Here is a 25,312-nt window from a genome sequence, read left to right as displayed (position 1 = left end):
CGTGTGCCCAGTGTAGGGGTGGGGGAGCCTGAGCCCCATGTCGGGGGAACTAACTTGGCCAGCTGTAAGCAAAAATATTTTTAAAATGACAAACAGCATAAAGAAAAGGCTCCAAATAAACAGCCCACACCGTGACTTGTGATTAGGGGAATGACTCACCAATATTTAGAACCAGCTATAAAAACAAAACTAACTATGCTCCAAAAACTGAACAGTAATATGGAGCTAAAAGCACTGCATATATGGCTGCAACATCTAAAGTAAGAATGCTGGCAACCAGGCTGCAGCCAGGAAAACCATTGTGACTGTAATGAAATGAATGTGCTTCTTATACCAGAGGAATGTCGGGACTGCACAATAGTTGGAATGATTTGCCTCTCTACAATTTTTAAAGGTTTTTGATGATGCTCATTACCCTGCTCCTTTGCCTGATTTTAGACTTGACAAATGATTGCAATCTTATTTCTAACTCAACTGGCTGAGTGTTGCGATATATTTGAACAGCTTGTCAGAGTTTATGCTCAATGACGTGGTTGACTTTCAGAGAGGGAACAAGCATTTGGGCCTAGACTTTCTTTTTGAAAGTTTCCTGATGAGTATTTTGGGATTATTGCATGCAGTTCACAAGGTTGCAGCTGTTGAAATGGGACCCTTATTTATTACACTATATTGTTCGCTGCCCTCCCAAAATAGGGAATAATTTCACAGTATGGAGCAAGTCTGCAATTAGCAGACTAACTCATTTCACATGGGCTTAATATAGTCATCTGTACAGTTGAGCTTTGCAGTCTAGTTTTAAACAAGTCTTCAATCAGTATGTTTATGCTTGTTGGTCTGAGTTCCTGAGACTAACATTGTGCTCAATTTCCAAGCGTTTTGCCGAAATCGTCATGTGAACACAGGAATTGCTGATAGGCAAAGGATTAGTATTTCTCTAGTTTAGCTTCTACCATCCTGCTGGTCACATGATATAATTAAGAATGGAGCTGTTGACTAATCACACCAATCAGTTGCTTTCAAATAACCTAAAACAGACCCAGGTATGCGACGAAGAACTTTGGGCAGAACTTTGGGATCCAGAGGTCCAAAATCACTTGCTCTTCTTCCCAAGCATAATACACTCGCCACATGTCATTTCTCAAATTACACACACAATGTATCCCAAGATGTTATTTTCTATATTAAAAAAATCCATCTAATTTGCATTTGAACAAATCAACACTTTCTGTTTTCTCCCCACCTCTTGAAGGTACCTGTTTCATAAACTTACCACTCATTCCCTGGAATGAACTTTGTAAACCCCTCCTACTTGCTGTGTTGGCATGGCAGCAGTGACACTTGAGAAGTGAATTTTGTGTTGGTCACAAGAGCATCAGGAGATGGAAATTCCTCTGGAATCCTAGCAAAAATAATAGACACAAGGGAAAAGGTGTGGAATATTGGTGGATAGTTCCGCTGTATTGATCATCTATATTTAACATGGCACTGAGCATTTCTATTCAAAAAATAGAAGCCAGAATGCTAATGTGAAATTTAGAAGACTCTGATTTAGCAAAATACCTTGTTAAAGGCTGTGGTGAATAAGCAGGCAAGTGGGACTCACCAGAGTGCTCATTGGAAAAAAGGACTGATAAACTGTTCATTCTGAGAAGGGGCGCCTTAGAAGAAAGTTACTGTTATCCTTGGATTTAAGCTTATACTCTAGGCTGAAATATTCCATTAAATATTATGGAATGCTATCAGAGATGTTATCCTTCAGAGAGATGGTGGATCAGGCAGATGTTAAGGACCTGAAAGGACTCCTCAAACAGTAGTAGGGACTTCTCTCACTATTTTTAACAATGTTCCTCAACTCACAACACCAAAATACAGAGTAGTCATTTAATTGCTATTTGTGGAGCCTTGCTGTGTACAAAATGACAGCCATATTAACCACTTCAAAATAGTTCATTCTATGAAAGACATTGAAGCATTTCTCAGGTGTGATAGAGTGATGCGTGCATTGAACTGGAGATTGTAATTTTGGCTCAATAAAGGACAGTTTAGGGCATCGGTTGAAGTCAAGGGCTTTTAGTACATAATCTAGCTGATAGTTCAGTGCAGTACTGAGGGAGCACTGTCATATTGGAGGTGATGTCTTTCATTTGAAACATCACACTTGGGGTCTCTGCTAATTGTATAAATTAGGATAAGTATGTATACAGGAGGGGGGCACTCATTGGTTAATTACTTGTGCGCATATAAAGAGACACTGCAGGGAGGGTGGTGGGGGCAGAACCCGAGTTCTGCCCCTCCACGGCTGTGTTTGTGGTCAGGTGGCCCTGGAGAGGGTGCACATGGTGTCCACCGGCATGCCCGAGGTCTTCAGTGCTTAGCGGGCACCGTGCTGTGAGGGCTGGGGTGCATCACCAGCACCCCTGGAAATGACATTTTGATTTGGTTTTTGTAAGTTTCTTTTGAGGTTTTGTTTTTCTTACAGTGCCCCATCAGGAGCTGCTTACTCCCTCTAATTTATTGATTTTGTGAAATAGAATCAATATTTTTTTTAAAAAATGTATAAAGAGGCACTAGGCAGTTGAGGAGGGGGGGCGTTGTTCGATCTGACTGTTTGTCTCTCTTTATTGGTTACATCCCGTGCCTGAGTGTCCCTGGAGAGGGAGCATGTGGTGTTCGCTGGTACATTTGAAGCCTTCCACAACCAGTGGGTGCCACAGGGGCTGGAGTGTATCATCAGCCCTCAGAATTTTATTTTAATTTAATTTGGGTAAGTTTCCATTGAACTTTATGCTTTTAGTTACAGTGCCCCTTTAAGGGGCTGTCAATTTGATTTTTTTTTACTCATTCATAGGATGTGGGCTTCGCTGGCTGGGTCAGCATTTATTGCCCATCCCTAGTTGCCCTTGAGGAGGTGGTGGTGGTGAGCTGCCTTCTTGAACCGCTGCATCCATGTGGTGTAGGTACACCCATGGTGCTGTTGGGGAGGGAGTTCCAGGATTTTGACCCAGCGACAGTAATTAGTTAATTTGTTGATTTGATTTGGGGGGTGGGTCATTTGACCCAACTGTCTGCCTCTCTTCCATGGTTACAGCCATCCCTGGATGTCCCTGGAGAAAGGACTACTTAGTGTCTACCAGTTTGAGGCCTTCCACAACTGCTGAGCGCCACAATAGTTGGAGTACATTACCACTCCCCATAATGGCATTTTAATTTAAATTTCCTTTGATATTTTTGTTTTAATTACAGTGCCCCTGTAAAGGTGGTTAATTATTTATTTTTTATTAGTTAATTGATGCCGAGGAGGCAATGGCATAGTGGTAAAAGCAAAATACCGCGGATGCTGGAAATCTGAAACAAAAACAGAAAATGCTGGAAAAACTCAGCAGGCCTGACAGCATCTGTGGAGAGAAAGACAGAGTTAACATTTTGAGTCCATATGACCCTTCCTCAGCTCTGAAGAAGAGTCATGTGGACTCGAAAAGTTAACTCTGTTTCCCTCTCCGCAGATGTTGCTAGACCTGCTGAGTAATGGCATAGTTGTATTGTCACTGGACTATTATTATGTGCTGGGGAGCTGGGTTCGAATCTTACCACGGCAGATGTTGAAATTTGAATTCAATAAAAATCTGAAATTAAAAGTCTGATGACCACAAAACCATTGCCAATTGTCGTAAAAACCCATCTGGTTCACCAATGGCCTTAATTTATCCTCCAGACAAATCTGCTGTGACTCTAGAATCACAGCAATGTGGTTGACTCTTAAATGCCCTCTGAACAAGGGCAATTAGGGATGGACAATAAATGCTGGTCTAGCCAGCGACGCTCACATCCCATGAACAAATGAAAAGAACATAAAGAAACATTGCTTCTTTCAAATGGGGTGCTTTGTTGAATAAGTGTTAGCAGAAGATGCATAAAGAGACACTTACTGACACTGACAATAGGTTGTAGAGTTAGGAACTATATGGTTATAATATTTTACTTGTGAATAAATCTAAAACTGAGTAAACATTGACTTCTGGTCTCCTTCACCAACTGGCTGTCAAAAGTTTAACAGTTTCATTGGCCTCTTCAGATGGGTAGTAAAAGATCCATTATTCACATTGACATTATTCACATGGGAGCAGGGGAGTCCTCCCACTGTCCTAAACAAACATTTTCCCCTCAGCTAACATCACCAAGCTGGGTAGCTGATCACTTAACTCGTTTGAAGTTTGTGCATTCTTGCTGAATGCAAGTTGGCTGTTGCATTTGTTGATTAACAGAGACTCTTCTGCTAAGGTAAGGCATTGGCTGTGCAACACATAGGGAGGTTCTGAGCATTTGAAAGGTGCTATATAAATGCAAATTATCCCTTATTCCATGAAAGAAGTGGAGATTTCTTCTCGGCTATCCATTAAACAAACTTAATAGAAATAATTTGCATTTATATAACACCTTTCACAAACTCACAATAGCCAGAGCCAAAGAAGTCACTTGCAATGTGCAAATTAGTAAATGCACCAGAATGTGAACCTTCAGATATTCAAGATTACACTTGAAATTTTCACACACGGTACGTCTGTAGCCAGCACTGAACTCTACTTCCTGCACCTAATTAATTCACGAGCTTGTCTGTAGTGTTTACTTCAAAAGGCTCCAGAAATCTGCAGGAAGGCTTATGGAACCTTAGTTAATCTGTACCAAAAATAGAAGTGGAGGTATGTTTGAAAATAATTGTGGCAGGAGTAATTTTGCAAAATGTTTGGATACAGGCCAGGATACTGGCTTCAATTTATTTGCCTTTTAACACTCTCTTGGTTCTGTACCAGTTGTACAGATGTTCCGTACACGTTTATTCGGATCTTAAAAACTATCCTAGCTCTCCTAACAAGCTTCCGAAAACCTGGGTGATTCACTGTCTATATCATCATTGCCTGTCTTTATCTTCATTGCACCAAGTCCTGTTTGCCCATCCACCCCTGAGCTCACTGAACCACATTGGTTCCTGGTCTAACATTTAAAAAAAAAAATTCCCATCTTTGTCTTCAGATCCCTCTGTCACCTTCTCCTCTGTATTCCTGAAACCTCCCCCAGCTTACAACTCTCCACAAACTCAACGTTCTTGAACTCTGACCTCTTGTGCATCCTCTACTTCCTTCACTCTACCATTGGCTGCTGTGTCTTCATCCGTCTAGATCCTAAGCTCTCGAATTCCAACCCTTTGGGGGAGATGGTGGCTTGGTAGTAATGTCACTGGACTAGTAATCTCATGGCCTACGCTATTCCTCTGGGAACACGGGTTCAAATCCTGCCATGGCAGCTAGTAGAATTTAAATTCAATTAATAAATCTGGAATTAAAAGCGAGTCTCATGAATGGTAACCATGAAACCATGGTCAATTGTCGTAAAAACCCATCTGTGTTTTTTAGGGAAGGAAATATGCCATCCTTATCTGGTCTGGCCTACGTGTGACTCTGGACCCACAGCAATGTGGTTGATTCTTAACTGCAAAATGGCCTCGCAAGCCCCTCAGGTCAAGGGCAATTAGGGATGGGCAACAAAAGCCGGCGTTACCTGCAACACCCACGCCCCATGAAAGAATAAATTTTAAAAATCCTAAACATCTCCACCTCTCTCTCCTCTATAAGATGTTCCTTAAAACATTCCTCTTTGGCCAAGAGTTTAGCCACACATCTTAACATCTTGTCCTTTGGCTTTGTTCAGTTTTTATTCTGTGAATGCTTTGGCATGTTGAAATTGCTATATAAATGCAAATGTTTTAAGAATGTTTTCAAGCCTTTCATTTCTTTTGTTTATTCGTTCACGGGATGTGGGCGTTGCTGGCTAGGCCAGCGGTTATTGCCCACCCCTTATTGCCCTTGAGAAGATGGTGGTGAGCCTCCACCATGAACCGCTGCAGTCCATGTGGTGCAGGTACACCCGCAGTGCTGTTAGGAAGGGAGTTACAGGTTTTTGACCCAGCGACAGTGAAGGAACTGAGAGTAGTAAGATGAATGGAGGCAATAGCCTGTAGCATTGAGCATCTTTCCTTTAGTGTCTTTGATTCTGTTTGCTTGAAATTTTGTTGAAGTTGTATTTGCCAAAACTTTATAGCCATATAGCAAGATAGCCCAATATATGAGCTGTACACATTTAGCTCTGTGACCAGAGGGCACACTGTGACCAGAAGAGAATATTGGAAGTGGCTTAATCTGGTTATTTTCAAACCAGATTGGAAATGAGTCGAAGTTCTCAAGGGCATTGGCTACAACACAATTAGGTGCAACTGTTTCAGACCAAGTTTTACACCCAAATGATTTACATCAATTTAAAGTTTGAAAATAGGCCCAAGTCAAGCACGAGAAAGCCGTGCAATAGTCTGAAGGAGTAATTAAAGGGAAAGAAGAGTGGGTAATTAATTTAATCACTTTAACATCGAGGTTTAACAGTCCTTAAACAAATATATAATTTAGGCCTTCCCAGGTCACAATGGGCTTATGACTGAATTTTGGTGATGTAGCCTTGAGGCATATTAAGTGGAGCAGTAAATGCACTTAATTTGAACTGAGCTTGTCATTACCCTGGAGAAATCAAAGTTATTTATGTCTCTGGAGTTAAGTTAATAATCCCTGGGTAATCTTCACATTATTCTCGAACTTTCATTTTTTTACTTTGCTCTGGATGAGCAAGATACAATCAAGCTGATGACAGTGCTGGGGAATGGATTTAGCTTTCTCTATGTAGAGCTCATACTGATTTACAGATGAATCTGTGCGGTAGAATTGCATCCAGCTGCAATGTGAGTTTAGCTTAATGTCCCTCAGAAAATGTGAAGCTTGTGTCCCAAAGCATTCGGACATTCAACTTGTCCAAATCAAAGCTTTGTGTGTCAACCCAGAGACCTATCCATGTCTCTATGCTCTTTAAGACACTAAGAAGGCAACTAGTAAATCTAGCCATGTTAAATTCCCTATAGCCCATTATATTGGAATATTTCACCTAAAAGCTTAAACCTTCGGGCTGAATTGTTTATAAAAATCAGTGGTTTCCAAACTTTTTTGGTTGTATATCTTATTCAGATTTACCAACTTTTTGCGTACCCCTACAGGCAGTTTTTTTTTATGTGCCCACATTTTGTAAATCATTATAATTATAAATTACAGGTAATCATCTGTCAATAATAATTGTATTCTAACCGTTAATGTGATGGATGGCTTGGTTGTGGAGCCTCCAGTGTGCCACTTTCGCTCTGAGGGAGCATGCAGGAGAGTTGGGAGTTAAGCAGCAAGTGGGAAAGTCAGGGACGAGGGAGGTGGTGAGCAGGAGGGCCAGGAGGTTAAGCGGTGAGTGGGAGGGTTGAGGGAGGGAAAAGTGGTGAACTGGAGGGTCAGGGAGAGGAAAGTGGCGAATGCGAGAGTTGGAGGTGGAGAAGGTGATGAGTGGGAGGGTCGGGGAGGGGGAGGAAGTGAGCAAAAGGGTTGGAAGAGGGAGAAGCGGTGAGTGGGAGGGCTGGAGAGGGAAAGCGGGTGGTTTGGAAGATGGGGAAGCGTTGACCAGGAGGATCGAGGGTGGGAAGCGGCAAGGAAAGCGGTGGTTTGCTTTTAAAAAAGACTGGACATGTGCAGTAACTGATAAAACAAAAATGGAGCTTCTCTTAAGTACCCCCTGAAGACATCTGCCCTACCTCAAGAGGTATGTGTACCCTGTTTTGGAAACCACTGTGCTAAGTCCATCACCCAATCAACCTGATCCTGGAAGGACTTGTGTTCAAGTATATCACAAGTTCCTTGGATTTTGCTGTAAGATGTAATGTCCCTAGATCACAGCAGATAGTACACTTCATCGACTGTGCGAAACTTTGGGCTAAGGAAAGATATTATGTAGAAGTAGGTTTGTTTACGCTGCAGTGGGTAGTGGTGGACTGTCTGGTGGATGCAGGGACAAGAGGTAGAAGAAGAGACAACATAGCTTCGATGCACCTCAAAACTGCTGAAATTAATCACGAACCTTCTGCAGGGTTCAGCAACACGTTGACTTCCAAGTATTGTACAGCTAAAGACTGGAGTTATTTTCACAATATAGTTGGTGAAAATGTACTTGGATTTATTCTTGGCTGTTTGTGGATGCATCTAGCAAGTTGACGCTAAAGGCCACACAAAGGACAATATGGATTTTAATAGCCTATTGTGTTGCTGCTTTTTGCACATCCGGCTCTCAGTTAGCTAATGTGGCTGTTGGGCGTGTTCATTTATTTTTGACCATAATTTATTTTTGTCTCTATTGGCTTATTTTAAAATGTACTCTTTCCCCCAGATTTCTTCCCTTCCTCAGTTCCTGGGATTGGGAACTCACTGGGTAATGGCATTATTTATCAGGTGTATCATTTTGTTGCTAGAAGGAGCTTATTATTTTAGATCATGGCTTTGGAGGGGAGGAGAGGTGCTGTGCATGTATTTTGCCTCCCTATATTTTCTACCAACATCCAGTGGAGCTAAGTTCACCAAGATTTATTTGAGGGATTCGTAATCCTAGTGGTTTGATCAAGTAGAGGCAGTGTAAATTCCATTATTAATATCCATGCTTCAAATGCCTTCAGTATTTTTTACTTAGCTATGTTATCATCCTAGTTAGGGTCAACTGGGCCTTGTTTTTCTAGGGAGAAATGGGTGGATTGCAAATTCTGATTCCCAAAATACTTGCCAGATCCCAGATTCCCAATTGTATCATATGTTAAGAACAGCCTCGTATGTAGTGTGCAGCTCCTGTCAGCCCCTTGCCTGCTTCCTGTTACATATGCATTCTGTCACAGTTGGCTGATAATATTATGAAATGGCTTATTTATTTACCTGTGGTCTTAACCACTGTATAAGATTCAGTTTACGTACGTAAGGACAGTAGACATTTGACCCCTCGCTAAGATCATGGCTGATGTATATCAAATGACAATTGACCTCCAAACAAAGATCATTTTCTAAGTGATGTAAAATGATTTGAGACCTGAGAACTGAGCTAACTATCTTTACGTCATGATAGAATGTCCTTCAGTGCAGGTTTTCATAGTTTTGGTTTAATTTCTTCTGCTTTTCTTCATCTCATTCCCATCTTCACTTCCTGATGGTCTTGTGTCTCCCTGTTAAGCCAGGAAACCAGAATGGTGTGTGTTAAGGCATAATGGTGTTGCTGATTGGGCAGCACACCCCATTACAGTGTCCAAGGAGATACCCAGAGTACTGCTTACTCATCACAAGACACTCATCAATAGAGAGCAATTGATTAAACCTGTGGTAGCAAACAGTTCAAGGACTTGATTTCATCATCATTTCTCAATCAATTGCTGTTGTTTGTGATGATCTTGGGAGTATCTTTCAGTTGAATCTGATATGAACATAAAAACCTTATTAATGTTCTGACTTGATTTGCAGGCCAGAAATTTCTTTCTTCGCTCAAATTGCAGTGTGGATTTAGAGGCCAATTGGAATATTGCTAATACTTTTACTTAGATTGAAGTGCACAAGAAGTGTCAGCCTTGGCTCAGTGGTAGCATGTTTGCCTCTGTCTCAGAAAGTTGTGGGTTCAAGTCCCACTCCTGAAACTTGAGCACGCTTTAGCCATTCAGTGCAGTACTGAACGAGTGCTGTACTGTCTGAGGTGAATGTCAAAAGATCCCATGGCACTATTTGAAGAAGAGCAGGGGTGTTCTCCCTGATGTCCTGGGCAATATTAATCCCTGGGCTAATATGTAGATAATATGGTCATGTATCTCATTGCAGTGTGTGAGATCTTGATGTGCGCTAATTGGCTGCCACATTTCCTCATTTTACTCCAATGACAATGCTTCAGAAGATATTTTATTGCCTGCAAAGCACCTTGGGATGTCCTAAGGTTGCAAAAGGTGTGAGATAAATGCAAGTTTTTTCTTTGTGGAGAATCCTTTGACAAAGAGTTTAAGTAATTCTAAAATCATCTTACTGTCCTCACAATCCAGTCACTCCTGTTATTCATGACAGTGGACTCCTGTATTGTCATCAGACAGCTTATTTAGGATACTAAAAAAGCATTTTAACCAAAAAAGCATTTAAGGTCTTACATTCTTGGGAGCTACCCTTATCTCTCTTCAGCCTTAATCATTCTCTCCCACTTGCATAGTGTCCTTCCACACTTCCTCTCAGTCCTCCACCTTTTAGTGAGATAAGCCTTTTGGTCTCTCTCCCACCTGAGCACCACTTGCTTTTGTAACCCAATAGCTCCCTAAGCTGTGGCTTTTGGCTATCATTTAGTCTCTTTGCCCAGAGATGACTACATCCCCACAATCAACCCCAAAGTCTCCCCTCACTCTTAACTCCCCTTGGGCTTCTGATTCACTCGCTGTGAGCAGGAGTGAGGGAGATGAGCTGCTGCATCATTGAGAAATAAAAAGGGCGCATTATGCTTCATGGGATAATTGCTGAATTCTTATGATTTGTCAGAAAGGCGTGGGTTCAGGTTCTATTCCCAAAACTTCAACACGTAATCCAGGCTGACATTGTAGTGTGTCCTGAGGGAATGCTGCACTGTCAGAGGAACCTATTTTTAGATTTCCTTTGAATTTTGAGACCACTGTCTATCTATCAAATTGAGGTGAAAGATCACAGGTTCAAAGAGGCACAGGGCATGCATTTTCCTGGTGACATTCCTTCCTTAATTAACACCAGCAAAAAGCAGATTTAGCATCCTGTGTATAAAATTAGCTGTTGTATTTACCTACATGGCATCAGTGATTATGCTGTTACTAAAGAGAAGTGAACTGACTCCAATCAGGTATGAAATCAGCCTTCTGTGATTTGGGCTAAGAAAGATGAGGGTTCTCTGAACCCTCTGGCCACCCTTTCCTATCGCTGGAACCCCCTCTAGCCCTACAACCCTCCAATATTAGCCCCTTGTGCATTCCTGATTTCCTTTGGCAGCCCAGCCTTCAGTTGCCTAGGCTCTGAAATTCCCGCCCTAGCCTCTCTGCCTCTCTTGCTTCCTTTAAAACACTCCTTAAAACTTAACTCTTTGACCAAGCTTTTAGTCACCTGCCCAAACACTTGGCTTGGTGCCAAGCAACATTAAAGGTGCAATATAAATGCGAGTTGTGGTCATAATACCTTGTGCTCTGCTGTCTCACAGTAGGTAGCACTCTCACCTCTGATTCGGATGGTTGCGTGTTCAAGTCCCAATCCAGAATTTAAGCACAAAAAAACCGAGGCTGACACTACAGTGCAGTGCTGAGGGAATGCTGCACTGTCAGAGGTGTTGTCCTTTGGTTGAGATGTTAAACCAAGACCCCGTCTGCGCTCTCCAACAAAAATAAACCCCAATGCAATATTTCAAAGAAGAGCAGAGGAACTATCCCTGATGCCCTAGTCAATGTTTATCCTTCAATCAACATCACTATAAAAGTACGTTACCTGGTCATTGTAATGTTGCTGAATGTGAGAGCTTGCTGTGTGCAAATTGACTGCTGCATTTCTAAATCCCAGCAGTGACTATTCAAAAGTACTTCATTTTTTAAAATTCATTCATGGGATGTCACTAGCTAGGCCAGTTTTTATTGCCCATCCCTAACTGTCCTTGAAAAAGTGGTGGAGTGCTTCCTTTTTGAACTGCTGCAGTCCATGTGCTGTAGGTACATCCACAGCACTGTTAGGGAGGGAGTTCCAGGATTTTGACCCAGCGACAGTGTAGCTGTAAAGCACTTTGAGACGTCCCGAGATTGTGAAAAGCATTACAGAGATGCACGGTTTTTTTGGTAATATTGCGGAACTGTTCCAACACGCCAATGTAAACCAACTGAGTTTTAGAACAAGCCCGACCAATGGTAATACTTGGAGCAACAGCTTCCTATGAATTTGTTTGGCACAATAGACCTGGTGCATCCATCGCTGTTGACACTTACCATTAGGTGAAACAGAAGCATAAGATCCCCTCTGCTGGCACAATTGAGAGATGTCCTTTGATAAATGGCTGAGGGGGTGAGGCATGATAAATTCTTCAGGTCTGACAATCTTTTGTTTGAGAGCTTCGTTGTTTAGCCACCCTAGCTGGGGCAATTATATCACTAAGGTTTGAAGTGATCTTGGTTGCCATTGTGAGGACTCTAATTACAGAGCAGAGTGCAGCTAGTATGCTTTGGGATTGTTTTGGGAATGCATCAAAGGAAACGTTCTTCAGACAATATCCTTGTCCTTTGATGTGATTTCTCTGCACTAAGGAAAAGGATATTATCAGTCACCTTTTAAATTTGTAGTATCTCTGGTTGCCTTGTACCTAAGGACTTTGAAGTGAACTTTCAGTTGTGTTGCTGGTAACTACATGAGTTGTTAATGAGTTACAATCACTGTTTAATTTTATTCATGTTGCTGTATAATTAGTTTGCAGCTGAAAACATTGTACCAAGGTATAAACTTGTTAGGAAGTAATCATGTTTTCTAGAAATATGCCATTAATTTAATATTTACATTGCTCTGAAGATGGCAAGTACTGATAGACTCCCTTTTATCTCGTCTTCTGTTCCTTGTCTGCTTTCTCCCCCGTATATGTTCTTTAAAATTAAATCTTTTGTATGTCAAAAAGAAAGTGCGATCTTTTCTCAGCTTTGTGATAGCAGCTGATCCCACAGGTCAACACATGGCCCTGACCACATACAACCTGTCAGCAACTTGTTGGTTTAATGCATTGCATCAAAAACGAGCATATGTGGAACTATAGTTTTGTAGATTCACCATTCATCTGTTCTTATCTCCCTATCCTGCAGTCCACCTTCAATCTATTGTCTTAAAGGTCACTGTCTGTATTCAGTCTCCTCCAGGTTTCCTGGGCTTTATCAATAGGGCCGTAGAATTCAAAAGCAAGGAACCAAGGAGACTTGTATTGAACACTGGTTTGGCCTCAACTGGAGAATTGCATCCAGTTCTGGGCTCTTTAGGAAGGATGTGAAGGCATTGGAAAGGATGCAGAAAAGATCACAAGAATGGTTCCAGGGACAAGGCACATCAGTTACATAGATTGGAGAATTTGGGACTGCTTTCCTTGGAGAAGAGATGATTGGGAGGAGATTACATAAAGGTATTTGAAATCATGAGGGGTCTGGTAAGAGTAGATAGGAAGAAACTGTTCCCATTGACGGAAGGATTGAGAACCAGAAGGCACAGATTTTAAGTAATTGACAAAGTAAGCAATAGCAGCATGAGGGAAAACCTTTTCATGCAGTGAGTGGATAGGAAACGTCAACTCTTTTCTTCTCCGCCGATGCTGCCAGACCTGCTGAGTTTTTCCAGGTAATTCTGTTTTTGTTTAGGATCTGGAATGTGCTGTCTGAGAGTGTGGGGGAGGCTGGTTCAATTGAGGCATTCAAGAAGGCATTGGATCATTATCTGAAAAGGAAGAATGTGCTGGGCTACTGGGAGAAGATGGAGGAGTGGTACTAGGTGAATTGCTCCTTCAGAGAGCCAGCACAGACCCGATGGACTGAATGGCTTCCTTCTGTACTGGAACAATTTTATGGTCCAATGAAGTGGGAGAACAGATGCACGAACTTACATTAATGTAATGCCTGCAGCATCAATGTCCCAGGGCTCCACAGACATGGGAATGAGCAGTAATGCTAGGCAAGAGAACTGCAGACATAGTCAAAGAACTAACTGCTGCGGAGATGTTTGAAAGTGGAGGAAGTGGATGGGAACTGGATACTAGGGGCACTCCTCGAAGGCTTTAGAGAGGAAAGTGAAGTAAGACTTGGGCCATTATTTGAAGACAATGGAATGGTTTCAGGAAGGCAAAGATGGCGACCATTTTGAAATGCAGGGCAGGGGAGTAGTGCCTGAAGAAAGGGAGTTCATAAGAAGGTCACTGAGCATCATCAAGGGAAGGAAGTTGTCTGTTTAAGAGGGAGTTGAGGACAGAAGAGGTGAGGGAGCTGAATCTTTCGAGAGCTGTGGGCTAGGTGGAGGAGGAGGGGGCTGACATAGATGAGTTATTCCAATCTTAGTGAGGACAAAAACAGCTTGAAGTGCTGGCAAAATGAGGCAAGAGGGATATAAGGGAAAGTTATTACTTTGTTAAACAAAAAAGGAATTGACATTGTGACTTTCTTATGAAGAAGAGGTACCTCCGTGCATTGGGAGTCCTGTACATCGTGACCTGATGGCACTTGTAGTATTTAAACAGCTGGAAATTCTACCACCGAGCATGTGTAAAATAAACCTTAGTTTAAGCTGTTACAAGAAAAGTCATCCTTTTAAAACCAAAAATGGAAAAGCGCAGGGAATGTTGGTTATAGACATGACTTTTGATATTTTAAAAGTAGGGTACTACACACTTGCCTTCCTGTAACCTCACCCTGGTCGTCTGGTTGCAGGTTGTACAGAAAGAGACATTCTGCCCTTTGCAGACCCGACAGATCTGTGATGCTTCATTTGCACAGAGCCTCTGTCAGAACCCATCTGGAGTAACTGCATTCAATCCTGGGCATCGTGAAGCATGTTTTGGCCTTTGAGAGGGTGCAGCGCAGATTGGTCAGCATGATAACCGGGAGCTTAGTGCGAAACATTATGAGGACTGGTTGCATAAACTTAATTTGTATTCCTTTGGATGTAGAAAATTAAGGGGTGATCTGAATGACCCTTTTGAAATGTTAGAAGAATTCAATAGGATAGATGGAGGTAAAATAGTTCCTCTGCTGGGGGAATCCATAACAGGGACTGGGAAGGCTGGAATGTGTTAACATTAGAGCCAAACCATTTAGGAGGGAAATTGGGAAGCACGTCTTCACACATAAGGTGCTAAAGATCTGGAACTTTTTCCCCCAAAATGCTGGGGAGCTGTGAAGACCACATTAGGTAGATTATATTGGATAAGGATGGTGAAGGATATGGAGCTAATGAAGATAACCCATGACCTAATTAATTGGCAGAATAGGCTCAAGGGATTGAATAGCCTCCTCCTTTTCCAGTGTTAGTAGTTCTTTGGTCAAGATCCCAAAAAAGGCTGAAGTAGGCTGATGGTTTCACTGCTCTTCAAGAAATGCCTACCTCCTTGAAGAAGTTCTGTTCCTCTCAGCTCTTTCCTGGACTCGAACTCAAGTTCTGTCGAAGGGTCATGAGGACTCGAAACGTCAACTCTTTTCTTCTCCGCCGATGCTGCCAGACCTGCTGAGTTTTTCCAGGTAATTCTGTTTTTGTTTTGGATTTCCAGCATCCGCAGTTTTTTTGTTTTTATCTTTGTGTTTAATTGACTGCCACTGCTCTTCAAGAAATGCCTACCTCCTTGAAGAAGTTCTGTTCCTCTCAGCTCTTTCCTGGACTCGAACTCAAGTTCTGTCGAAGGGTCATGAGGACTCGAAACGTCAACTCTTTTCTTCTCTGCTGATGCTGCCAGACCTGCTGAGTTTTTCCAGGTAATTCTGTTTTTGTTTTGGATTTCCAGCACCGCAGTTTTTTTGTTTTTATCTATGGTTTTTCCATATGATTTGTTAGGATGTTGAGCTCTGGAAGGGGTGGCATCATTGCCATTTTGTAAGATGAGGCGTATCCTACTCTTGTAGGGCAAAGTAAACTAAAAAGCCTGCCATTTTAATTATCAGCCCACCTCCCGCACTGACCTGTTCTCAGCTTCCGACACTGTTTCAATGAAGCTCAATGTAAGCTTAAAGAACAGCACCTCATCTTCAATTAGGCACTTTACAGCAATCAAGATTCAACACAGAGTTCAATAATTTCAGACCATAACTCCTGCTCCCCATTTATTTGGATGATAATTCTGCTATATCTATTTACACCACCTCCAGACACATCTTTTGTTTCTTCACTTCTCCCTTTTGTCTTGCACCAGCAATCCTTTTTTCCATTTAATCTCTCCTGCCTTCCATCTGATCACAGACTTTCCATTATGTTTTTGCCCCTCCTGCTTCCCCTGCCTCTGTACTTACTTGAAACCTGTTACACCTCTAAATTTTCTCAGTGCTGATGAAGTGGTCACTATAAAATGTTAAGTGTTTGCATCTCTCTACAAATGCTGCCTGATCTGCTGAGCATGATCAGCATTTTCTGCTTTTTTCCCCCAGTTTTCCAACAGTTATGCAGAACAGATCCTGTGCAATTTCTGTATCAGTCTAAGGTTGTAATGCGGAGTCTCAGCTGCACGTGCATCATCCAGGGTAATAGTATCAACACTGAATCCCAGCTGTCCTTTTATCAGTAAATCAAAGTAAAATGACTCCTCTGGGCAGAGTATGGATGGGTTGATAACAGAATTGTCTGTGTGACTAACAGTGTAAATTGCTGTGGTATTGGCCCTCAGGGAGTGGTCAGGCTTTTGAGGCTTTGGCTATCAGCTGGAAAGCTGAGTGGCAACAAGCAGAGCAATGAGGAGTTACTATGTCATAAAACTTACACCAGTTCCCAGTTCTCTAACTGCCCGGAGACACAGAGGGAGGAAGGAGAGTGAGGGGGACGTCGAGTCCAGGGTTAGATGTCGAGTTCAAGGAACAACTGAAAGATAAATGGGAACCAGGGAGGAAGACATCTGTCAAAGGTTTATTAAACGTGTGCACAGACTAATCCTGTTTTAATTTATAGGAAATTCTATGTTTTTTTAAAACAAACTCTGCTTGACTTCGAGGCGCTGGAATATTTAAAGCAGACTTCGTCGCTGGTCTGATTAAGAGAGTCTTAGCTTGAGAGCTGGACAATCAGCAATTGTTTGCTTTTTCACCCTGATCTAAATACACATACTGACTTGGCCTGGGATTGGGATCAAGTTTAATTTGATTTATTGACACTCGGATTTCTTTTTTGTCTCAGATCTGCTCTGGCCGATGACTCCATTTTGGGAATAGCACCATTTGGAGCTTCCTCACTACCATCTTAGATATCGAAGCAAAGAAATACAGTAACCAGGCCAGGCTGATGCCTCATGCTCCCCTTCATTCCTGTTTCATAGGGTTTATCGTTTTAATCTGATCATAGCATATGGGTGTCACTAGCAAGGCTAGCATTTATTGCCCTTGAGAAGGTGGTGGTGAGCTGCTGTATTAAACTGCTGCAGTCCATGGAGTTTGGGTATGCCCATTGTGCTTTCAGGAGAAGAGTTCTGGGATTTTGATCCACTGACTTTAGGAACCCAAGTTTGGAAGGTGTGTGACTTGGAGGGGATCTTGCAGGTGGTGGTGTTCCTGTGCATCTGCTGCCCTTGTCCTTCCAGGTGGTAAAGCATGCAGTTTGGAAGGTGCTGTTGAAGGAGCCTTGATGAGTTGCCGCAGTGCATCTGGTAGTTGATGCACATTGTTGCCACTGTGCATTGGTCATGGAGGGCATGAAAGGTTGTGAATGGGGTGCCAGTCAAGCTGAGTACATTGTCCTGGATGGTGTCGAGCTTCTTGAGTGTTGTGGGAGCTGCACTCTTTTAGGCAGGTGAAGAATATTTCATCACACTCCTGACTTATACCTTGTAGATGAGGGACAAGCTTTGGGGAGTCAGGAGATGAGTTACTCACTGCAGAATTCCCAACCTCTGATCTGTTCTTGTGTAGCCACAGTATTTAATGGCTGGTCCAGTTTAGTTTCTGGTCATTGGTGACCCCCAGAACGTTGATATTGGGGTTTCAGTGGCAACTCCATTGAATGTCAAGTGGACTTGGTTGGATACTCTCTTCAGAACATAACATGAAAAACAGGAGCAGGACTAGACTAGTCACTCCTGCGAGTTGTTTTGCCCTGGACTCACCAACCAATGGAAATAGTTACTCTCAAGCCACCCTATCTGATCCCCTTAATAGCTTGAAAACTTGGATCAAATCACCCCTTAACTTTCTAAAGTTCAGGAAATACTATCCTAGTTTGTGTAACCTCTCCTTGTAATTTAACCCTGGTGAATGCACCATCTCCAAGGCCAGTATATACTATCTAATGTGTGGTGCCTAGAACTGCTCACAGTATTCCAGGTATCATCTCAATACAGAAGCCAGTATTCCGTGAGCCCTTTCGATTATTTTATGTCCCATTTTAATGACCAGCACTGGCAGGGCAGCCATGGTGACGTTGGAGATGGTGGTGCCGGTGGAGGGAGCTGAAGTTAACTCGGGCTCAGCCCGACTGGAAATCTACATCGATGGCCTGATGCTGAGCCTGGGCCTGGATGAGGGAGAGCAGAGCAGCAACAAGCAGCGAGAGGCCTCGCTTAACAACACTCACCTGAGGCCTGTGACCCTGGTGCTTGAGTTGTGCCTGGGCCAGGTTCAGGCTTAGTGCTTTCAGGATGGACAGGCCAGGGCTTGGGGCTGGCAGTGAGGGAGAAGACCAGCAACAGCAGCAGGAGGAGAAACATTTTCACGCAGCAGGTGGCCAAGTGGTTAAGAAGGCGCTGCCTGAGAGTGTGGTGGAGGCTAGGTCAATTGAGGCATTCAGGAGGGAATTGGATTATTTTCTAAAAAGGAAGAATGTATAGGGTTCCAGGGAGAAGATGAGACAATGGCACTAGATATATTGCTCGTTTGGAGAGCTGGCACAGGCATGATGGGCTGAATAGTCTCATGTGCTGTAACGCTTCTGTGAAGTAACATGATCACTAGTCCAGTAACATAAGCACAATGCTACTGTTCCCCATTCCTCATCAGCTATACTTCATAGACCGTTCTTTCCCTAAATATATTTAGAATTTGCAGCCCAGCAGGTCTAGTTCTACTTAACTATGTGGTTGCGATTTTCCGGTCTTGCCCCGATGACTCCTGCAGTGGGTGGGGTTGGAAAATCCCGGCCTATGCATCTTGCCCATGCTATTCCCCATGTATGGATCAAAAGAAAACATAACATTTTGAAATTTGTACTATTTTGGAGTGGACATCCAGTGCTCCATTTATTTGCTGATTTATTCTGTATAATTTTACTTATTAATAAGTATGAAGTAGTTTTGAGTTTTAGGTATTTGGCCTGTGCGCTGGTTCTGAAAGATTTAGAACATGTGGTGAGTAGACTATCATGCCAGATGTGGTTAAGGGTTTATAGAAAGAGCAGGCAAGCCTGTGGAAATTGACATTCACAGAGAACACAAGTGAAATGTATCAGGATGTGGCCCAAATGTAACACTTGGAATTGAGTGTGATAAAATATGCTTACAGTGTGGCAATGCCTCATTTAAAACATTGGATTGAAGAGGCAGCACTCTTAGAGATAAAATCACTGCTACTGGAGTAACTTAAAGGAGTGTTTATATCTTGAAAATGTGCAACATGTGAGCTATTTCTAAAAGGGGATTATTGGAACTTCTCGTATCACGAAGAGCCAGTTACCGTCTAAACCAGATTCCTGACTTTTGCTCACTAGATAAGTTTGATTCACTGTTGTCTCTGTGCCTGTATGAGTCATGAAGACACTGAGAGGCTATGCACAGCCAGTGATTTGAAATTGATTTAATTTTTTTAAAAAATGGGAATGTATTTCGCTTGAAATCTGTTTGTTTATATTTCCCTTAATCTCAACTTTACATTTGCCTTGTAATCGTCACAAAAGCTTTCTGTAGACATAAATAAACTTTGCCTTTCCTGTAAGGAGTTTCCATTTTACCACAGTCTGATTGAGAGTCATGTAGGAGACTGATGGTTTGAGTTTATGGAGAACAAATCAATCACTTGGTCCATACACTCGCTCCTGGGAATTCCATCTGTATACTCCCTGAACGAGGTTGGATGGAAGTTGCCTGTTTGCTGAGAATTGGGGATGTTCTGAGCTCCAAACACTCCTGAAGTGTTTAAGGTTTTGATTCTTCCAATGTAAAAGAAAATCAAGCTGTATTGGTTTAAATTTGACCAAACTTGGAAGTACCAGTGTTGTGGTATAATGTACAGGGAAGAGAGACCTCCAAAACAGAAAGACTTGCATTTATATAGTGCCTTTTACAATCTCAGGATGCCCCAAAACATTTCACAGCCAATTTAATTCTGAAGTGTAGTCACTGTTGTAATATAGGAAAAGTAGCAAAAAATTTTCACACAGCAAGATCCCACATACAGCAATGTAATAATGACCAGATCACCCATTCTAAATGTTGGATGAGTGATAAATATTAGCCCAAGCATTGAGATGGGTAGTACTCACCTGTTATTCAAACAGCACTATGGGATCTTTCTTTATGTCTACCTGAGAAGGCAGGCGGGACCTTGGTTTAATATCTCATCCGAAAAGCCGCACCTCTGACAATGCAGCACTTGCCCAGTACTCCGCTGGAGTGCCAACTGAGATTATCTGCTCAAGTCTGTGGAGTGGGACATGAACCCCACAACCTTCCGACTCAGTGAAGAATGTGCTACCATTCAGTGTCAACTGGCACAGAACTGAAGAACAACATCGACCCAGAGTGGTTACCTGATTATCTCATGATGCCGGCTGCACCTGCTAGCTTCGTGTTCTTGACAAATTGTACATCTTCATTACCAAACGATATTTTATTTCTTCCAGCTTGGTTTTCGGGTTCTCTGAGGAATTTTCTGATTTTTGTGTAAAAAAGCACCTAGGTGGACACAGCTTATTTCATCTGATTTTAGCCTTGAGGGAAAAAAGTAAAATCCAATATCAGAAGGCCTGCTCGTGAGGTTATCTGTCACGATAACGTTTCAAGATTGTCAGTCAAAAAACAAAAACATTTCCTGTTCAATGTTGCTTATCTAGTTTTATCCACTGAATGAAAGCAGCACATTTGGGAATGTTCCAAACTTAAAACTACATATAATTTTCTACAGAATATCATTGTTGCTAGTGGATTTCCCATGACATTGCTCACAGTAGAATGGTGTGCAGCTTCTAAGAGCAGGAGTTCAGTGTCATGTAATGGGAGAATGTATTATTCTGCTGCTAAGCTGGAGCAGGTCTTAAGGTCACAAAGTATAATAAGTAAACAAAGCATCAGAGATTAATTGCTTGGTGATTGAACTGTGCCAAATGAAAATAACTAGTAAACTTCAACTAACAATTCAGTAACTTGCTTTCTCTTTTTAAGCCTATTTTGCATTTTTCACAAAGCATCATTATCTATGTTTTGTTGGTGTTTACTCGCGCTGCGTCCCATAATGAAGACCTTCCATTTAAAGCTTATTGGTATGTAATAATACTCCAGTGCCTCCACTAGTGGAGGGTATAGCACCACCACTGTCAGAAGGGTGTAACTACAGTGTGACGACAAGTTTACATCGGCTGCTTCCAATATAAACAATAACATTTCTCATGGAAAAATAAGGACAAAGTATCCAACCTGGAAATTGGGGATTGTCATGATTTTATAATGATATAAAGGCACCAATCACTCATAAGGGATTGGGTAAACATGTTGTGGGTTCATTTATTGAGACCAGGCACATGTGAATAGATATACATGGATATAAAGCTTGAAGACATTACCAGCAGAGCTGTCTGTGCTGTGCTGTGCTCTGCTCCAAAGCAAAAGTGAAACTAAAACTGAATCGCATGACATACTTCCCTTCTAGTCATGCTGCTATCCGTTAAGTACACAGTACAACAGGGATGACACTGTATTTACACACCTTGATCTCTTACTCGTCTTGTATATTTGTAGAATTAGCTGATATAACAGAAAATGTTTACAGCTATGCATTGAGTAGAAACTTTAGGGAGATTCACTATTGGAGACACGTGTACAAGCAAACTCACAGTCCTAAAATTGTATCGGGAATGTCTGCCTGAGACTTTTCAACTGGGTTTCACAGATGATACAGGAAACTCGTGCTGCTGGTCCTTGTGAATAGACAAAATGATTTGGGTGCATTTCCAAAGTCACTTCCTGGCTCTCCTAACTTGTGGATTGACTGCTGGTGTCAGCCTGTGTGGCATTGGGGCTCAGCATCCTTTAGTCTTGCAAGCAAGCATAAAATGATGCCAGCACCATGCAAATGTGACTTCCCAAGATATATTGTGCTATGTTGCTGTGGCACCTCCTTCATTTGGAGTTAGTAGAGTGCCTTTGTGTTTGTGGATAGAGGTAATGGTAAAGAAAGAGTGAGATCTGCATTTATACAATGCTTTATGTGACCTCAAGCCAAGCCAAAGTGCTTTAAAGCCAATGAAGTTTTTTTTTAAAAAGAGTTGTAATTATCGTTATAATGTAGGGAAATGGGGCAGCCAGTTTCTACATAGCAAGCTCCCACAAACAGCAATGAGATAATGATCAAGTCATTTGTTTTTGAATTTATTGTGCAGGTTGGCCTCCTGCAGGACCTCTCGTGAGCTCCTTTGAATCCAGGGCAATGCAACCCAAGCTGGTGCAGAGGCTTTAATTGCAGGCACTACCAGTCCTTAACTTTTCCTTCTCTTTGGGACTCTCTCTTCCTGCCGTTAGCTGAGTGAAATTCTGCAAGTTTGAAGATACCTGCCATTGCTGAGCAAATCACCATCCTCCCTTCCATACCTGGTCTGGCCTACATGAGTCTCCAGAACCACTGCAACGTGGTTGACTCTCAACTGCCCTCCACAATGGTGCAGCAATTAGGGATGGGCAACAAATGTGGTCTTTGCCAGTGATGCCCACTGCCCATGAAAGGATCAAAAAAAAATCTCCCTTACAGCACAGTGGGATGGACTGCAGCGGTTCAAGAAGGCGGCTCACCACCACCTTCTCTAGGGCAATTAGGGATGGGCAATAAATGTTGGCCTAGCCAGTGACACCCACATCCCATGAAAGAATAAAATAAAAGCCTCCCTCAATATAACCTCTAGAAGTCTCCTTAATTGAGAAGAGCTGCCTCTTCCATGGGCCGCAGCACAGCTCCCGTCCCTTTTTTTATTTTCTGTAATAATACATTGAATTTGAGACCTTTTGAAACAGTTCAGCATAATCAGTTAAATCAGCTATTGAACACAACAGCTCAATTCCCACTGCCTCCACACTCCCAGAGCATGTCCCAGTACACGGTGGGAAGAATGAACCATTATGAAAATGCCACAGAGTCCAGTCCACACACCCATGCAGAATGACCTTGCACACTTCCAGCTGAAACACCAGAGGCAAACTGGCCTTCGTTTCCCGTGTTTGATCACTTACGCTTTGTTTCTGCTAAAGCTGATGTGCCTAGAACACCTTTGGCTTGATTTGGCTTGAAAGTTAACTTTCAATTTGAATCATTCAGGTTTGAACAGGTTGCATGCTGCATAATATCTACATGTCTGCACTTAACACTTCATTACTTTGGGTCTGTACCAGGCCTTTGTCGTACTGCACCCTTCCACAAAGGAAATTCCTACATCAACAGCTTGCATTTATGTAGCACCTGTGTTATCAAATAAAACTTGATACTGAATTACTTAACTACTCTGATACTGAACTAAGCTGACCAAAACCTTGATCACAGATATTGATTGTATGGAGCTTCTTAGAGGTGAGGTAGAGAGGCAGAGGGGTTTAGGGAAGGAATTCCATAGCTCAGGGCCAAGGCAGCTGAAGGTATGGCTCCCACTGGTGGCGTGATTAAAAACTGGGGATGCACAGGAGGCCAGAATTGGAGGAATGTACATATCTCGGAGGGCTGGAGGAGATTACAGAGAGGAATGGGTTTGAGAATAAGGATGAGTATTTTAAATTAACTGTAACTCAGTGAGATTACCAGTCATGTTATTATTGGAGTCAATCAACAGGAAGGAAATGACAAATGCAACTTCACAAAAATCAGAATATTCTGATTTCTGTGACATTGCGAATGCCAGGGAGTTAAAACTAGGAGGAACCCTGTTCATTTCTGCAGTCTGAGTCAGTTGAAAGTCAGTGTTTCCTCTCATTTATTTTGTTGCGTGCAACAGTTCATCTCAATGACGCCTTAGCAGGACAGCTCGGGGGCAGCTGTGTGTTACCTTCAGGGTAACTGTGCCTCCACATGCACATGCACACACACACACACACACACACACACACACACACACACACACACACACACACGTGCACCTTGGAGGAAAATTGGTAGGAACTGGAAGCAATTTTAAAGAATTGCAAAAAAAACATAGATAATTACAGCCCAGCTAGCTCAGTTGGAAAATAATGGAACTCTTAATCCCAGGATCATGGTTTTGGGCCCCACATTGGGTGATGATTTTGACTTTGGAACTCTCCAAAGGCAGTGGAGGCGGGGTTATTGAATATTTTTAAGGCAGAAGTAGATAGATTCTTGTTAGGCAAGGGACTCAAAGGTTACTGGAGGTAGATGGGAATGTGAAGTTTGAAACACAAACAATTCAGCCATGATTTTATTAAATGGCAGAGCAGGCTGGAGGGGCCGAATGGCCTACTCCTATTTTGTATGTTCATATATAAAAAGGATTTGCTTCAACTTGCTGTTCATCAGCTGGTTTTTGCCTGTCAGCTGCAAGTGAAATCTAGATTTATCACTGACATGTTATGACTGTGTGTCTCCCTGTGATAAAATGCTGATGGCCAGCTCAGATTTGCTGATGTTGATTATCCATTTTTTTTTTAACAGAAAGCTTTAAGTTTAGCAAATGGATATGTTCAGAAGAATAAAGGACTATAAAACAAAAGAGGGAGATGGTGGCATAGTAGTAGTGTCACTGGGCTAGTAATCCAGAGGCCCAGCTTAATCATCTGGGAGCACGAGTTCAAATCCCACCATGGCAGCTGGTGGAATTTAAATTTAATTAATTAATAAAGCTGGAATAAAAAGCTACTCAGTAATTGTGACCATGACAGCTATCGTTGATGCCCACATCCCACAAAACAACAAATAAAGTTTTAAGTTGTGAGTCATGTAAAAAAAAATTCTTCTTCACACCCCCCCTCCATCTTGTACTGTCAGCCAATGGGAACAGTATTTCCTTGTCTACCTTATCCAAGATTTTGAGAGCATTGCTGTATTAGGAGACGTTTAATCGACATCAGGATGTCTGCTTCCATTAGCAAGGCTATGGGTGAGCTGGGTGTAACTGGGGGTGTTTAACTTCCATCACCACCAAACGGGGAGGCCACCCATTCACGGAAATTGTATTTTAAAAAAAAGGAAGAGCTGATTTTTAGCTTTCTCCTATGAGCTGTCCATCCTGTAGTAAATCAGAGACTCTGGCTTTAGAAGAGACGTCCAAACTTTTAACAAGTGTTTCTGCAAACGTCCTGCCCTCTCCATAGGCGGGAATGTTAGAGTGAAGATGATGCAAAAGCAAATTCCCTGCCATTATTTAAAAATTGCCTTTTGAAGTAAAAATAATCAACTGTTTACGTAAGTTAGACAACATTGAATTGTAAATGGGATTAGATTTTAATTTCTGATTGTATGTTCAAGCCATTGTTATCCATTTTGTATTTTATCTATCGT

The 25,312-nt window shown here is 42.1% G+C and overlaps 1 protein-coding gene across 4 annotated transcripts in view; it reads left to right on the top strand.

Moving 5' to 3' along the window:
* Nucleotides 1–25,312, top strand: part of hspg2 (heparan sulfate proteoglycan 2) — a 519,883-nt gene that overhangs the window by 141,849 nt on the left and 352,722 nt on the right. The gene's annotated exons all lie outside the window — the stretch shown is intronic.

This window comes from Carcharodon carcharias, chromosome 15 (genome assembly GCF_017639515.1).
Source record: "Carcharodon carcharias isolate sCarCar2 chromosome 15, sCarCar2.pri, whole genome shotgun sequence".
NCBI classification, from domain to species: Eukaryota; Metazoa; Chordata; class Chondrichthyes; order Lamniformes; family Lamnidae; genus Carcharodon; species Carcharodon carcharias.
This window is presented reverse-complemented; position numbering and strand designations above follow the sequence as displayed.